This window comes from Barbatula barbatula (genome assembly GCF_947034865.1).
Source record: "Barbatula barbatula genome assembly, chromosome: 5".
Taxonomy (NCBI): domain Eukaryota; kingdom Metazoa; phylum Chordata; class Actinopteri; order Cypriniformes; family Nemacheilidae; genus Barbatula; species Barbatula barbatula.
The window spans coordinates 16800517-16818899 of record NC_136769.1 but is presented as its reverse complement, the minus strand read 5'-3'; the positions used below and the strand labels follow the sequence as shown (position 1 = coordinate 16818899).

The 18383-nt window shown below is 46.1% G+C and overlaps 1 protein-coding gene across 2 annotated transcripts in view; it reads left to right on the top strand.

The window, feature by feature from the left end:
- elfn1a (extracellular leucine-rich repeat and fibronectin type III domain containing 1a) overlaps nucleotides 1-18383 on the top strand; it is a 90608-nt gene that overhangs the window by 38844 nt on the left and 33381 nt on the right. For both annotated transcript variants that reach the window (XM_079457666.1, XM_079457665.1), the window contains exon 2: nucleotides 13443-13515. The gene's annotated coding sequence lies outside the window, so the exon portion shown is untranslated. The remainder of the gene's footprint in view (nucleotides 1-13442; nucleotides 13516-18383) is intronic.

Here is an 18383-nt window from a genome sequence, read left to right as displayed (position 1 = left end):
GTTCTCTTCCCCCTATCGCACAACATAAAGAAATGAGATTGCATTGAAATCACACGGTCTTTCATTATATTTCTCTTCATGGCATATGTGCGTATGATCCCACGAGTAGCAGGGATAGATATCTCTCTGAATGACAACACAATACTACAATGCCTCTCTTTCTTATCCAAATTAAAGTCATATTTATTACGTGGTCAAAATATTTTGCGCTACGCTTCATCACAGAGACAAACAGCTTCTTTTAGATTCTCATACTGAGCCACCGGGTCTTTGTCCCTGCTGATCTGCAGCAAGGAGGTTGGCTGAAACCATATGTTAAAGGTGCCACACACATATCTGGACTCGTGCATCTGTACATACCACGTCTGAGCATTAAAGGGATTTTCTGAAATGCTCAAGAGAGGAGCCTCGTGACTTTTCCGTCTGAAAATAACCTTAAAATCAGCACCGGGGGCCACTAGAGAAGAAGCCATCAGTCCTCGACCGAAGGCATCTTTTCATTCAGACACCCCCATCCTCTCCTGACACTTGCACATACTGTGCGGCTTCAAAGCCTCAATCCTTCTGTGATTATTCTCAGTGCATTTGGTTCTCATTGCCAAGGATTCAAGGTGCAGACATTCGCTTTCTGCTCTTATTAAGCAAATGTTGTTGCTGGCTGCGTTGACATAGCTGGTATAAAAACGATTTAAAAATATTTCCAAAAGTTTTGCATTCTCAGTGTTAATAAAAAAATAATCAGCATGATCTTAACCAAAGCTAACAGTGAAAATAAGATTCAAAACTAAAAACAGGGTTTGTAGGAAAAAACACTGTGAAAACTACACAAAAGGAAATTTAAAGCCTCATTCAAAACCCTTCAATATATTTCTGATATGTTCTGCGGTGGAGTACATTCAGGAGCTATTTGATCTGACATGAGATCTGGGCAGATTCAGTTCATGCTGGTGATTCATAAATGCCCCGGAGATGCCAGAGTCATATCGGTCACAATTTACTGCTAAATTCAGCAAGAATGGCACTTTTGCAGCACATTTCATTATTCGTTCATTATGAACAAAACCCGTAACACAAACGATGATGGTATTGTTTTGAATATGCTGCTGTTACTGATAAAGTGTTGCAATTTGGGGTGCTTAGTTATAATGGATGAAATCTAAAGCTTCACTGCAATACATAAAAACGTCCCGGTTACGTATGTAACCTCTGTTCCCTGATGGAGGGAACAAGACGTTGTGTCGAAGCCGACAGATGGACACAACGTCTTGTTCCCTCCATCAGGGAACAGAGGTTACATACGTAACCGGGACGTTCCCTTTCTGTCGGTCTCTCGACGTTGTGTCGAAGCCGACAGATGGGGTTCGCCCTTGAGAACCAATCGTCTCTGACTATTTTGAAAAGGCCAATGAAATTGGCGAATGAAATTTGCATGCCGGGCTCCGCCCCCGGATATCCGGGTATAAAAGGGGAGCCGGCGTGCTCATTCATTCACCTTTTGTGCTGAGGAGCCTGAGAGCATCTCGTGACTGCTGCAGCGGACGGCTATTGTCGTGGCAAGAAGGACACAACGTCTTGTTCCCTCCATCAGGGAACAGAGGTTACATACGTAACCGGGACGTTCCCTTTCTGTCGGTCTCTCGACGTTGTGTCGAAGCCGACAGATGGGGTTCCTATGGAAAACGCCACGGCACTAGCCGCGTCACAATCTCTAGCGAAGCGACGTTGACCGGCCTGGGCGAGCCACACGTGAGCGCTATCGCGAAATTTGTAACCTTCCAGTGGGCAGGCAGGGGCTCCCAGAGCTTTTGGCAAAGATGAGTAGCCCCTGCCCTCTGCCAACTCAGACGGCCCCATTGGCGAGGGCCATCCAGTCGTAGGGCTACTGGGTAAGCGCTGTTCCTTCAATGAGGACGTGCGTACGGAGACCACTTCCCACCCTAGGGGGGAATACAGTGGAGACACCAACATGGTCTCACCAAATAGGGGAGAACTCATGGGAGGTATGTGCGGAATGCCGCAAGGTGGATGTCCACCTGGGGAGGTCATGGGTTGCCACGCGGGGAACCATCTCATGACGACATCTCAGACGGAACCACCCTAGTGGGGGGTTACTACGTGTGGGGCACTAGGTCCGGTTAGAGCTATATGTAATAACTCAGCTTGATACCCGGCCATAGGCGGCAGGGCTGCTCCGCCGAGCCCGCCGCCCTGAGTGCTATTGATGGATGGACGGACTGCCTATTCTTCACCCTTGGGGAAAGAAGGGAGGCAGCCCATAGCGCACTGGTCCACCTCAGAAGGGGAATGGCGCTATGCGCAGGCGTACGCCCCACGACTGCTGGTCTCACCTGCTGGCAAGACTCGAGCTGCCGACTCCCCACGGAGGTTGTAAGCCTCTGCGAGGTATAGCGTAGCCCAACCCGCAGCTCTACAGATGTCTGCCAGAGAGGCGCACTAAGCCGATGCCCACGAGGAGGTCACACCCCGAGCGGAGTGTACCGTCACTCAAATGGGCACGGGCTAGGATCGGCACGCCGTAGTGACGGCGTGTGCGACCCAGCGCTACAACTCTCCTCGGATACAGCACTCCCGTTGCTGACCTCCATAACAGACAAGAGCTGCTCAGGGCCTTGAAGCCCTCAGTGTGGTTCGAGTAGAGGCGCAATGCGCTTACTGGACACCCCACGTACAGGTTGGGTCTTTCTCCCGGTGTGGGAGCGCCTGCAAGTTCACCACCTAGTCCCAAAGGGGGGCGGCGGAACTTTGGGCACGTAAGTCGGCCGGGGTCTCAGGATCACGTGAGAGTCACCGGGCCTGAAATTTGGCAATCGGTGGACACGGAATGCTTGCAGGTGCCTCACCCTCTGGATGGACTCGAGCCCCAGCAGGAGAGCCAACCCCCCTCGCAGAACGAGGAAGGGGCTCTCGGCAGGGCCCGAAAAAAGGGGACCCAAAGGTCCACCTTAAGTTCCCAAGAGGGTACGGGGCGCGGACGAGGCCTTAGCCCCTCGCGCCCTAGAGGAACCTAATAATCAGGTCATGCCGCCCCAGAGGCTCACCAGCAACTGGTACGTGATAACCGCGACAGCGGGTACCCACGTTCCAATGTGGAAGGGGAGATTACTCCCCAGCCTCTCCTGCAATAGGACAGCACGTTCCTGAGCGAGCAATTCCGCGGGTCTTCTCCTCGAGAAGAGCACCAGGACGAGAAGGGGCGCCACTTAAAGGCATCCAGCCTTGTGGGCATGGCCCTTGCCTGAGTGACAGTCTCCACCTCTGAGGGGGGTAGGTCATCCAGGAACTCCTCGTCCCATCCAGGAGCCAGACCCAGAGGTCCGGCTCGAACGCCACAACGTGTCCATCCCCTGCGAGTAGGCCCTTCGCCAGGGGATTTGGCCAGGGGGAGTTGTCGTCAGGAGTATTAGCTCCGAGGACCAAGTGTAGTTGGGCCCGTAAGGCGCAACTAGCAGCACTTGATACTCCCTTCCCAGACCTTGCACAGGACCTGCGCAATGAAGCTCACTGGGGGGAAGCGTAGTTCCGCTTGTCCCGCGGCCAGCTGCGCGCTAGGGCCTCCGTGTCGAGGGGGGAGCCTCGACCAGGGAGTGCCCAGCGGCACTGGGGGGTGTTCAGGGAGGCAACAGGTCCACCTGTGCCCGCCCAAACCACACCCAAGCCGGCCGCAGTGGTGGAGTCGTCACTTCGCACGAGGTGTCAACTGACGAGAGAGCGCTTGGCTGTCTGGTTCAGGACACCCGGTGGCGTGTGACCTGCAGGGGCCTTGCCACCTGCTGTCTCCACCAGGGGTGGAGTCGTCACTTCCCACGAGGCGTCAACTGACGAGAGAGCGCTTGGCTGTCTGGTTCAGGACATCCGGTGGTCATGTGACCTGCAGGGGCTTTGCCACCTGCTGTCTCCACTGGAGGCTGCGCGCTAGGGCCTCCGTGTCGAGGGGGTCCTCGTCCAAGGAATGCCCAGCGGTACTGGGTGGTGTTCAGGGAGGCGACAGGTCCCCCTGTGCCCGCCCAAACCACACCCAGGCCAGCCCGCAGGGGTGGAGTCATCACTTCCCACGGGGTGTCAACTGACGAGAGAGCGCTTGGCTGTCTGGTTCAGGACGCCCGGTGGGCATGTGACCTGCAGGGGCTTTGCCACCTGCTGTCTCCACGGGAGGAGGCGTTTTGGGCGAGTTGCGATGACTGCAGCGAGCGAGTGCCACCCTGAGGTTTAGTACGCTACGCCGGTCGTGCTGTCCGGGCCAGTATGCTGGCTCTGCACGAGAGGCCGGAGCCTCATCAGTGCAAGCAGGACAGCTAGCAACTTGAAGGCAGTGATCTGCCAACGCAGGCGGGGGCCCGTCCAGCGACCCGACACTGCGCGCCCATTGCACACCGCACCCGCACCCCGTAGGGAGGCGTCTGTCGTTCCACGACCGGCCTCAAGACCTGCTCGGGGTTAGGATGCGACGGCAGCAGGTGTAATGACGATACGCCTACTGCCGGCGCGCCACGCTCTCCAGGGAACTCATCTCTGTAGTCAGTGCTGTCGCGGTCCCATGTGCGTCAACCCGAGGGGGACAGGCCACCCCCGAGGACACCATGCCCAGGAGCCTCTGAAACTGATTTCAGGGGACCGCTGGCTGCTGCCTGAAAGTTCAAGCAGCTCAGCACTGACTGTGCGTGCTCGTGAGCGAGCACGCCGTCATGGAGACAGTGTTGAGTTCTCTACCAGGAAAAGGGGGAGCTCCGCGCCAGGGAGAGCTGCTCTCTTTTTCCCGGCTGACCCGTTTACTGACATGCCAGCCCCTCGACAGTGCCGAGGGAACTGTACATGAGAGTATGCGGTCAGTTGTCATGAACCACTCCTGGCGTCTGACAGACACCAGGACGCGCTTCTGCGCCTCCCGAACGGCACCCTTGCAAGGTGCTGCTCAAGGTATGCAGCGACCCCTGGTTTTGGGGATGATGAAGTGCGGCTGTCGAAGCCACTGGACATCTCGGCCGAGGGGACGGTTCGATCGCCTTCGCCAGAGGGGTGGCAGCCCCGGCCTGGAGCACAGGAACATCCCTGCCTCTGCTGAGGTAAGAGGATGCCTGAAGTCCGGCGGAGGTCTGGCGAGCTGGATCGAATGCCGAGACGGACCACACTCCCAGCCACCGTGATGGTTTGAAATGCTAACCAAGCACCCAGAGACCTCACAGGGGGGGCTGCGATCTACTTCATCAACCCGCGGGGGTTGGTTCAATGACTAGCAGTGCTGTTCTCCCCGGGGGGAACGGCTCCGCTAAATCACCTGCCAGGCGATGGCGCAGCTCGACGCACCGTCGAAGCGAGAGTGCTGAGGGCTGCTTTATACTCGTCATTGCGTGCCGCCACGACGCAACGTCGAGTTGCCGAACACCATCTTTCAGAGGGTGAGAGCGGCTGCAAGTGGGACCCAGAGAGAGACCTCTCCTTGTGAGAAGGCGGGCACTAGGCCCCCGAAGGGGCCCAGAAGGTGTTTGGGACGCGGCAGGGACCGCCCCAGTCCGACCATCCAGCAACCCAGGCTGGGTCGGGCCCGATGGTTCAATCTCTCTAGGTGGTCCTTCTCTTGACGTCCTCCTCCGGGGGGCCACCTGCGGGGGCACCAGAACCGGAGTCGACGCTGGAGAAGGCCAGGGCTGCTGGGGGCAGACCACGTGCGAGACCTCGACGGCCGAAAGGCGGCCGGGTCACAGCAGGCCGGTCTGTTTCTACACTGTCAAAAGGCTGCTGGAGCAGTCCTTGACAGCGCCACCAATCAGCCGACCTTGCGAGAGGGGAGTCGGGAAAGTGGCCTTTCTCGACATCGCCCCCCTGCGCAAGATTGGGTCCGAGGCATCTTTCCGGGCCACTGATGTGGACATCGTCCGACCCAGCCTGCGCTGCCACCGCGGTCCCCGGAGGGCCAGTCGGCGGCGGCACTACTTGGGTCGGTCTTACCCCGTGGGGCTCTCTGTAGCGCCCTGGCCTGCAGGAAGGCCATGCGTAAGAGTGGAGGCAGCTTGGTCCACGGCACTGCCAGCCTCAACACCAGAGATGTTGAGACCTTACATGCCCTGGACGGTGAGTCTAGGTCAAGCCCCCCAGGTGGCCGCCGTCTGCGGATACCCGCGACTGCATGCTCCACCCAGGGTGCATTGACATAGTCCCTAGCTGCCTCCCCGCCCCGAGGGAAGAGAGGGCGATAGAGTCAGCTAGACGGAAGCGCGCCGAAAGGGACGCTCCAGGTCTTACTGAACTTCTTATGCAGCTCGGTAAAACTTGGCACTTGAGCCGGGCCCAATGTGCGAGTACCCAGCCGCGAGCACCAGGGCTGCACCGCAACCCGACGCTCACGGCGGTCCGAGCGAGCATGGCTGACATCTTGACGTCTGCTCTCACCTGTGCTCGACCTCCCGAGGGAGGGAGCTTCAGGGAATCGCCAGAGTCTGATGCCAGCAGGTCGCGCTCCGATGTTGCAAGAGACACCTCATCTCCACGGCTCGTGTCCGAGCGCGTGGCTGAGGAATAAGATGGCTTAGGACCATCCTTGGGGACCTGCTAAACAAGCGAGACGGGGCGCGAGCGGTCCGCGAGCCGACCGGCTGACGGATTAACGCTCACGATAATCCCCACATCACCCTCGCTGCTCGCCGCCGCTGACGGCAGGGCCGTAGCCGCTGCGGTCACAGAACGGGAAGCAAATGAGGTGGTGGCTTGCTCTTGACAGAACGTAGCCAACGTGACGCAACGTCTGAATAGCCGTCCGCCCGCAGTGACGCAACGTCTGACTAGCCATCCGCGCGCAGTGACGCAACGTCTGAATAGCCATCCGCGCGCCGTGCGGGCAGGACGAATCCACGAGGCTGCCACAGTGATCGGACCCCCGAACACTTGCGGCAACCACCGTGTCCGTCCCCGTCCTCGATGAGTGTACTGCACCCAAGAGATCAGCGGGCAATGCCACGCTGAGGAAATTGCTCTTTTAGAAAAATACCTCAGGAACTGCCAGGACGCCCAGGGGAATCTCCGCTGCACCGCGTCGTAGAAATCGGCAATTCGAAGAATGTCATCAGATGCGAAGGCTCCGAAGAACAAAAGGTGAATGAATGAGCACGCCGGCTCCCCTTTTATACCCGGATATCCGGGGGCGGAGCCCGGCATGCAAATTTCATTCGCCAATTTCATTGGCCTTTTCAAAATAGTCAGAGACGATTGGTTCTCAAGGGCGAACCCCATCTGTCGGCTTCGACACAACGTCGAGAGACCGACAGAAAGGGAACGTCCCGGTTACGTATGTAACCTCTGTTCCCTGATGGAGGGAACAAGACGTTGTGTCCATCTGTCGGCTTCGACACAACGTCGAGAGACCGACAGAAAGGGAACTAAAAGCAGTCATTTTCACAAAATGCAAATGAAGTGAAAACTGTTTTGGTGTCATTCAAATAAACACTAAACAGACAATTATAGGCCAAAATGAAAATGAAATAAACATTATAAAACAAAACGAAAAACGAATGAATGTACAGAGTTAAATCTATTTGCAATTCAAATTCAAACTAACACATAAAGTTTCAAAGTAACATTGTATATAAAATGTTTTGTGTTATCTAATTTATAACATTATTAAAAAAATGACGTCACTATTTACTCGTACTCCTGTCATTTCAAACCTGTATGAAGATATTTTGAAGTGTCCATACAACAGAAGTGGGTGCCGCTGTTGATCGGTTATTAACATTCTTTAAAATATCTTCTTTTGTGTTCGGCAGAAGAAAGAAAGTGAACCATCCATTTAACTAGACACAGCGCTGTGTTGTTGTTAAAACCATGTGTAACCGGCAGAGTAGTCACTGTCGGGTTGAAGTTTGTCCCTCTGCAGCTACGGCAGCCCTCTGACGTCACCCGGTTAGCCGTGAGTGGCTAAACAACTAATTTGTGGCTAGGCTAGTCTCTATAAGACGGTCTGCACGGTCGGGCTTTGAGATATTCGCTGGTGTCCAGATAGGTCTTCGGTCTTGTTAGGACTTGGGTATGTGGCTCTCCTGTGCAGCGAAGGGGTTTGACTGATTGCCAGATACTTCCGGGTAGTCGGGCTGTGGATTACCGAAGGTCTTGGGCAAAGCACCCGCCAGGTAGCTGTACCGCAAATAAGACGCGACGTCTAAAAGGATTGTGAAGACTGGTGCAAAGGGGCTGTTTTTCCACTGTGTCATTTCCGTATGTCAACATTGAGGCAGATTGCTCCTGCTGCTTAGCCTTGCCTAAATTAAGTTTTATATATATATTTTTCTTTTCGTTATTTGTGTTGTGGCCCCAGTTAATTCTCTGTCTGACCGATGTGGTGTTGGCTGTTCTAGTAGCATATAGTGTTATATTCTCTATCTACACGGCTAGTGATAACAGCTCGTCTTTTTTCCTTCTCTTCCGGAGTGCTAGAGTAGCTGCTCACGAGAGGTTCCTGGTTCCGTCCTCGCGCACTGCACCACGTGTTGTAGTGGTAAACTGCACTTCACCATATTGATTGAACCATTGACTTGTAGTGGTCGTGCCTGTGTGTGTGTGTGTGTGCGTGTGTGTGTGTGTGTGTGTGCATGTGATGGTGGACACCAGAGTCCAGAGCACGGGTGGTGAATGTCACACGTACCCCGGACAGGTAACTTGCCTTGACAGTGAATAAGTATTTCTCCCTATTAAATGGTTAATTATATTGTTCCTTGTATCAGCCAATACCAGGTCGGGTCTCTTGAGGCCAATTCTTTTGTTTTGGACCTATTGTGCCTCGAACATGATGTTGCGGCACTTTTAATCATAACAGTGTGTAATAAAGTATTGTTTTTCTATCGGAAGCACGTCTCTGTCCAGTTCATCTTTAGTGTAGTGCTACGAACCTGTTTGCCTTAGATTAGGTATTTGGCAGTTGAAGTGCAGAGTATATCCTGGTGTGAGAGGCACCAGGTGGCGTAGTCAAGAACCTTCAAATTTAGAGCTGGTCAAAGCTTCATAAGGTCACACATGTATAGTATAATTGTGTATCATTTCCAATTACATCCACCTGGGAATCTTTTTGGTCTTAGTACAGTAAAGCATGATTTTGAAGCGCTTACTCGGCTGTCCTGAGGGTAACAAATGAGTGTCGTTCATGTGTTTTCTAATGTTTTGATGCTGCCAATATAAACAGACATTCTGTATTTCATAATAGCCACATGCAGCTCTACATCATTGGAATGAACAGTGAAATCAATACTGCCCGGCTGCCAGTGTGTTTCTTCCGTGATGTTTGGGGTTTGTCTGGCTCCTTTTAGGAACAAATAGACTGACACACACTGACATCACAAATGCCTTGTCAGTTGAGTCCAAACAAATGTCGTAGTCTCCGTTCATTCCTAGTTTGCTTCATGTTCTTTTATTTGTGGACCAAAGGCGTGTTTATACTGGGGATGATTTAATAGAAGAGAAAACTGTCGAGAAAAAGATCAAAGGCTGCTATTATATAAAATAAAACGTGTTAAATATTGGTCAGTTTATAGACTAGCACTGGTTATTCAGTTTCAACATGTAGTTTTGCATCTACCTGAGAAGTTCCAGACTGTAGGGACAACTGAAAGGTCAGGAGCACCAGGGCGCTGAAGATAATGAGATTATTTTTAAATCAGTTTAAATTCTGTGCCTAATGCTTATGTGTCAGGGAAAATCCCCTTCAGCGCTTAACTATGGGTACTGTAGGATCCTATGTGAGTCATAAAGAAACATTGACCTTCATAAATCATGTAGTTTTATCTCGCTAAAATGTAAACCATCATGTTGAATAAACCTGTATATAACAATTTTTTCTGCAGCAAAATAACATATTTTGAGAAATGTCAATGGGGTCCAATGTTGTTTTGGTACACTGTCCGAAAAAAAAGAATAACACAATGCACTCTTAAGGTGCAGAAAAGGTGTACTTTTTTTTAAAGGTACCACCCCATCTTGGGTACATTTTTAACCATTCTTTCAAACCAGTGTTCTTTAAAATCTTATTTTGTGGCATACATGTTTACCATGACATGAGGTTGAGTAAACGCAAAAATTATGTTCATTATCGGGTGAACTACAGTTTATGGATGACAAGGATAACATGTCATTAGCATTGCTACTGATAAATGAAATCAGTTGTCTAAAATACAAACTTCAGTGGCCTTATGAAAAAGTTTCCAGTATCTGAATAGTGGATGCTCAATGCCATCTTGCATTTCAAAAGACACAGGTCTCTAAAAAGACTCATTGGATGTGGTTTTTTTTTTCGTGAAGCAGCTGTTGAAGAATCAAAGTGGACCACGACAAGGCTGTTTTTCTGCCCACGTTCCCAAGTGTAGCTTCCTTCAGCTGTGAGCAGCTAAGCAGCGGCTATCAATCATCTCTGAGTGGAGGTAGTGGGATGCAAGGGGGCACAGTGGTGGTCATGGTCAGTGTGTGTGTAATATGCTCCTTTGGACCATATGGGGTCCAAATCTCCTGTGGGCAACGTCTCCCTCACGGCTCACTCTATTATGCTTACATCACATGTAAGGCAGGGCATAAAGAGAGCATTAATAGCTGTTATGTGATGTGCTTTTTATTTGTTCAATACATCAAACATGTAGTTAAACCTTGCTTTTTTATATCCAGCACAAGATCTTCAGTGCATTTGCTTAAATTATGATGAAAAATGTATTTGTGATGCATAATGGTGATGCAGGATTCCCATTTGGTGCTGTTTCTGGTCCCCGATAACTTGGTGATGCAAAGGGGTGTGTTAGTGGTTTGGGAGTCAGGAGAGGTGGATGGGTGGGGGTTTTTAGTGACGGTGTAGATGGACCACAGTTTGGGTTAAAGGTAGCATACGCCAGGGCAGCTGCAAAATCTGCCCTGCCAAGGACACAGTGCTTCCAAAGCCTGCTCTGTGCCATTAAATGGGTCATTGAACAGCTAAATGGAGTCATTATGATGAGTAACTAAAAGAATAGGACAGAAATCCATGAAGCTTGCCTCTGCAAAACTCTGGGTTCCGCTGCTTTGGGGCTTTCACAGGGTTGTGCTGGATGGCAGCTGTCTAAGGCCCTTTGACTATCACTTCTTTCACCGGAATGCAAATGACTTTCTGGTCAGATCATGAGACCAGATCATTATCAACTCCCTGCTTCGCCGAAATACACAGTACCTACTGCAGAATATACATGGAAAACAATTTTGTTTTGTGTTCAAAAAGGGGAATTATCTTAATTATGTAGTGTCAGCTCTAGACACAGTCTTCACACAGTTTGTTCGTACATCGTCTGATATAGTAGCAAACAAAACTGGTGATGGCCAAAGGTTCATTTACATCATAGCCTTAAAAATTGCACATTTTATTTTGATGGCAATTCTTACAGAAAAATTTACAAAATAAGGGCATAGTTTTTTTGGTCTGCCTTTGTCATTATTGAAATAATTTGTCTGCGGCAGACTTTACTATGCCATAATAATAAACAAATAAAACAGAGCAAACAATCTGAGTGTGGTTGCTCGACTGTACTCTATATACAGTATCATTCAGACGGTGCTTTCGGTGGAGAACAATTTTATTTTGCCTCAGTTCACTTCTGAAATGCTGTCTTAAAGCAATATACAAGGAACACATTGCATATTGTTTATTCACAGTTCGCTAAGCATGTCAGTGAATGAAGCTAAAAATCAAGAAATATGACGCGATCACAGCTTCCGATTTAAATTCATTCAGCTATCAGCAGCTTATCGCTTTCCTCACAAGTGAATTACCCTCCTCCATCCCCAACTTCACCTCAAATTTACAAGCAGGACTCGACTTTCTGATATCTCTCTTCATAAGTCTTAATTACATTTTTATTATGTGTTAAACTTAAATGTCATTGAGAACTTATGACATCTGTTTGTTATGTTCCGTTCACCTTATCGCTGCTCTCCCTGCTCTTATTCATGCTGGCTGCAAGGATGGGAGTTTTGCCCAGAACAGAAACATACTGCCAATCTAAACTGTATGCTAATTGTCAATGGTTTTTGATAAAAATTATCCAGACAGAACTTATTTTATTCAATTATGAACTTATTTAAACAACAATTTCTTTCAAAGAGCCAATACAGAAGATTTGAGTCAACATGTTGCCCAATAATGACAAAAAGTGCTAATGATAAAGCACAGATAAAATGTGACTTAGCTGTCTAACAAAAAATACGTGGTGTGTTTCTTATTTGGATCCAAAGGACAAGCAGATGGTCATTAATATCTATTTATCTTCATTTGCAGTCACACTATGTCATTCAGACTGATTGCAGAGTATTCATTTCTATCTAATCTGCAAAAAGTGCTCAATTACTTGGTCTTACTTGCTTATCATTGACAGATCTGTCTCTTAAATACTAAAACACTTATGAAGATCAATGGACAGAGTCTAGGTTTATATGGTGAAGCAGCTGTTACGTGACAGGAGATGTGTGTGGGGCCACCCATCTCTGATATGGGTAATTTAATCCTCTGTCGCTTAACCGTAAAGAATTAACGTTGTGGCACATACTGAAATTTTCTACCTGAGTGGGAGCATTGTACATGAGCTGTCAGGCAAATCAACTGATAACGTCCCACTCAAACTGCTTCCATTGCTATCGTTGAACAAGTCATTTAACCTGTTTGCTCCCAAGGGCCCCATAGTTTGTCTAAGGCTTTACCCACACCCGGTCTGACCCTTAAAGGATGTAATCCTTATGTGCTCAGGCGAACCACACCAAGACAATGTCGAAACAGTGGGGGAGAATAGCGGATAACCTAACAGACTTTGGTGAACACGTGAAAGCAATTGTTTTGGCAGAATTAACAGACAGTTCTAAATGGCTCTTGAAAGAGAAAGATGTATTTTTTTAGCCACATGGTGTTTCAATAGCACACGATACCATAACCAGCTAAACCTAGACCCATTCATTCAAACATAGAAGTATAAACGTCTTGGTTTTATGTCTTTACATTGCTGTATTAGCTGAACATTCATTAGCACTCTCAGCTGATATGCATGGAGCTCACAGAAAAAGACGTACTGAATTAATGGAGTGTTTATAATCGGTAACTCATTAGTGTCATCTTATTTGCATAGCATATCATTGCATCTTCTGAGCAGTGAATATTAATTATGAAATGGCATAAAGCAATGCAAGATATAAATAGAGAAATGATCTTGGGATAAACCACGCATCATGAAAAAGAATATTTTTATGCGGTGTAACATTAAGCTTTCTACGTCACAGTTTAGGAAGAATGGCAAATGTTTTGTAATGAAAGTCCGTCTAACAGTTTGTGTTCACAATTTTTGATATTTTGAAATCCATAAGAGTAATACTATTTGTAATAATTTAAATTGAAATGTGTAAACATACATATTTCCTATCTATCTAATTGGTTGTTTTTTCAACAGAGACATGCCAGATATTGATGGTGGATCTCAAACATGTGTGTGATAACTGGACAGTTTGACCAGATCAGTCGGGGTAAGTCATTTTTGGAGCAGCTCTATGACCTGAATGGTAAGGGTGTTCAAGAGCGCTGTGAATAGTGTGATGAAAGATGGCTCTAAAGCCACAGTGTTCTCCTCTCTGATTGGATCTGCTCCCTTTTCAATAATGTGACATTCACACATCTCTCAGACATCTTTAAAAGCTTTGAGACATTTAAATGGAAACTGATGCCTGACGTGCACCGATATGATCATTTTAATTCTACAGCTACTTGTTACAAGTGATGCCAAAAATGGCTAAATTTATTTCTAAAGCAGTTAAGATCTTTTAAATCATTATCGCATTTAACAATATTTTCCTAAAAAATGAATTTGAATTAAGATTATTCAAAGATGTTACAATGTTGTGGCAAGTATTGAACACACTATAAAAGTTTCTCTACAGGTCATTATATTTGATCTCCTTTTAATTTATCTGTGATTTCCGTAGTTGTTTACGCAACACATTTCATCAGTGTGATTTTTAAAAGCTGGTCTGTCTGTATGTTATGATGCGGTTTTTTTAGCATCCGGTAATGAGAACCCATTTTTTGCATCTGCGTATTTCAAGGACCACTACATTCTGTTCAATTCAGTAGATGTTACCAAATGCAAGAACATGTTCTGTGTGACCTGTTCTATTCCCGTTCTGTGTTGTTTGCTGTTGGCAGACCAAGTCTAGTTTGGCAGCATTTGTTGTCGGGGTGGACTGACTGCTTATTTAAAAACTATCATTGCATTTAGTTTGAACCTGAATTCTACAAGTTTGAATTGCTATACTAGTACAAAAGTTCACTAATATGTTTGAGGAAACATGAATTATTGGTTAGCAACATTTTCCCATTAATCCACTATTTTAAGTGTGTCCTTTTATTTTGTTTATGATTAAATCTACATTGTAATTTTTCATTGACTATATTTAAGTTAAATGTCATATGTTTTCAGTTTAAGCTGATTATTAAAAAAAATTCACATCTGCGAAATAAACTAGCTCGTGCAGTAACCGCTGTCTTCCTGTCGGTAGGTATCGTTGTACTTTCACGCGATATGCATGTCAGAGATCTTTTCTTAATTGTTACCATTATTTTCGCGTAGTTACTTAAGGTGCTCCGCCGGATAGGTGACAGGTTTTCCCGCATGTGGGTATGTAAAACCTACTCTTCTTTTACGATCGTGTTGAAAGGTATGTGAAGTCATTGTTTTAAATTGTGTATTTATATTTTAGATACAAACCAGTGCATCCTTGCATCTTTTTGTGCTCTGTCGCTGCAAGATTTGATGTCTCAATACTGCCGTTTTGCTTTTGTTTTGCTTCGCGTTGCTTCAGGGTTGCTGCTTGCTCGCTTTTCTCGCTAGCCGGCCCAGGGGTGTGTGCGGTGGCCTAGTGGTTGCCGGTGTTTCTGGTGTACATTTAGAAGATTGTTTAATTGATTTCCTTTTTATACTTATTTCTTTAGTTTTCTTGTTTTCATTATAGTTTTGTTTAATTTAATCATTGTTCCATTTCTATTTTCTTTATTTCTAGGAGCTGGGAGGAGTCCAGAGTGGGCAGGCTAGTTATCCCTGGTGCCAGAGGTTTCCTACCAAGTGTAGTTTTCTTTATATTTTCTTTTGACGTGTATTCCACGTGTGTGTGTGTCGTGGTTGTCTGTTTGGTGCACGGGTTGACCCTTGCGGCCATTTTGGAGGCCTAGGATCTAGCCTGTTCAACTACTGGTGATCCCAGTTCCCGAAGTTTGTGTACTATTTTGTTTAGTTAAAATTGTCTGCTTCATGTGATTGAACTCCTGACTACCACCATTGCAGTGACCAGTTTTTAATTATTTATGGTCATATATTAAAATTACAACTAGTACCAAATAAAGGTTTCAATTATCAATATCCACGTCTCATAGTCTCTGTCAAAAAGGGAAACTTGAACCTGTGTGCTTGTATTGATTCTTTCCCAGGTAGTTAACCAATTAGAACAAGCAATTCAGAGATGATGTGGACTCCTTTGAAAATAGATGTTAGTAAATGCTTTTGGTGTACTGACCATTATATATAGTACTGTATTGATGAAAATCAATATAAACTGACATACTGTAGCGTTTAATTCAGTCTCACAGTTACAGCCAGTAATGCAACATAAATATATATTCAAGCTTTGGTTTACTCAGTGAAAATCTCACTAAACTGAATTTCCTTATTTATTTTTTTAGCTGTAATAAAATGGGCAAAATAAGGTCTGCTCCAGACATGCCATGATGTGCCTGAATCGACTGCTGCCATTATAGAGCTTATCTTATTCAGCTAATGACAAATTACGATTGTGTATTGTTTGCTTTATTTACCATGCAAAAAACAACTTTTAGGAAAGTTTTTTAATGGCCATGTGGTAACTATGGTAACTGATACCCTGTTGCCAACTGTTATTTTGACATCATGTTTTAATACAAGCCCTCCTTTAGATTCATAGTCAACGGGTTGAGACTTCAAAAAGTACATTAGTTCAATTCAATTCAATTTATATAGCGCTTTTTACAATGTGCATTGTTCCAAAGCAGTTTAAAAAACAGAAAAACACATAAAAGGTTAAACACAGCGCATGGTGTTTATAGAACAAGCAAGAAATAAATAATTTAAATTTGAGATTTAAATTGGGAGGGTGTATCTGACCCTCAAATAGTATCTGGGAAGGCATGTCAGAGTTAAAGTGCTACGTAAAAAAAGAACGCTCGACCCCTTTGGTGGATTTAGTTATTCTAGGTGTTATCAAAAGTCCGGAGTTTTGAGATCTTAGGGCACTTTCTCACCTTTAGTTTGGTTCATTTGGTCCAGACCAATGTAGCATTTTTCACCGGTGTTTGTTCCTTTTCACACTGCACTGATTGCTTTGGTCCGAACCAGTTGAAACGAACCAAAATGCAGTCACATGACAACATCCACATCACTCGTTGGCGAGAATGTATTTCCTAAACTGCTTTTTTAAACTAAATAAACTCACTGTCAACATCGTGAGTCAGATGTGGTACGTTAGCCTGGTAAACTGTGTTAGCATCTGTTCGCATCATTTAAGCGCCAATAGTGATCTTAACAACATCCACCGGATCAACATCCGGTTTTGTCCCAAGTAAAATTATATTATCGAGGTCATCATACCAGGGGAACTTTTACATCCTGCACTTAGATATACTGCTGGCGGAGTTTCTTTACCTAACCCGGCAGTGTTTCACAGATCTATTAAATCCCCCTTAATTTGTAATATTTCTATGAGGCTCTGCACCTCCTCACAACTCCAATTTTGTCTGCGAGCTGCCATGCTAATGCAAACTGTCAACAAACAAAAACATGGAGTACATTTTGCATTTGAGTCTGTGTGAGGTTGGATCACGTTCTCATGACAAACAAACCGGTCCAGGGTTTGTTTTTAAGTGTACACTTAGTTGGTCTGCTTTTGGTGCACAATCGAGTGCGATTGTTGCATTCACACCTGCCCAAACAAATCACAGAAAGAAGAATAACGAACTCTAGAGCGATTCAACCATACTAAAAGTCGGGTGTGAAAGCACTCTTAGAGTGTGTAATGTGTTGTAGTGTGATACAAGCTCTTTTATGTAGGTAGGGGCTAAACTGTTAAGGGCTTTATAACTTATTAAAAGAACTTTAAAGTCAACACGATACTTAATGGGTAGCCAGTGAAGGGATGATAAAATTGGGTTATGTGATCATATTTTCTGGATCTGATAAGAATTCTGGCAACTGCATTGTGAACTAACTGTAGTTTGTTTATTGACGATGCAGGACAACAACTAAGCAGTGCATTACAATAGTCAATTCTTGAGGTCACAAATGCACGAATAAGCTTTTCTGCGTTAGCAACACAATTATTTCATAATTTGGCAACATTTATAAGGTGGAGGAAGCCTGTTTTTGTGACATTTGAGATGTTATTTTCAAGTTAAAGGTTTCCGTCTCATATAAAGCCTAGGTCTTTAACTGTATTTGTTGTAGTTACAGTGCAGCCTTCAATTTGCAGGTTTTAATCCGAAATATTCTGCTCACCTGTATTTGGTCCGATAAATATTTTTTCTGTTTTATTAGAATTGAAAAGAAGGAAATTACTAGTTATCCAATGTTTTATATATTGGATGCACTCTGCCAGTTTGGATAGCTGCTAGGAATCATCTGGTCTTGATGAGATATATAGCTGAGTATCATCTGCATAACAGTGGAAACTGATTCCATGTTTTCTAATAGTGTTGCCAAGGGTCTGCATGTATGGGGAAAAGCAAGGGTCCTAAAACCGATCCCTGAGGTAATCCATAATTTTCTTGCATTAGATTTGATGATTCCCCATTTAAATGGACAAATTGATGTCTGTCTGATAAGTAAGTTTTCTCACAACCTAAATATAAATATATACAAATAGTAGTCTGTTTGTGCCAGAAAAGGTCAAAATCATGACATCCAATAAAAAAATATGCTTCCACTCAAGTATAATGCGTAAGTGCACGTCTTTACGAACCGCATGTCATTCGACTGGTTGTTAAATGAAAATGGATAAGTGGCTACAAAGATATACAGCCACAGAAAATTAAATTGACTCCCAGCAGCTCGGATGAAACACAGTCCCTGACTTTACCCGTGCCCCTCCAACAGTACTTCGGCTGCAGGTGTAAGCCCAGTAACCACTCCTGTTGACACCGATGCATGGGAGATTACAGCATCAACTCCGGTTCAGCAGTTCACAGAAAGACGATCAAAAAGCGTAAATATGATGTGAAATCTTGGCAGTCCAAAAATCCCACAGTAATGTATGTGCAAAAGTACTCTCTCATAAGCTGGTTGTAGGTTTAGATGTTGCAATAAGTTTAATTCAAT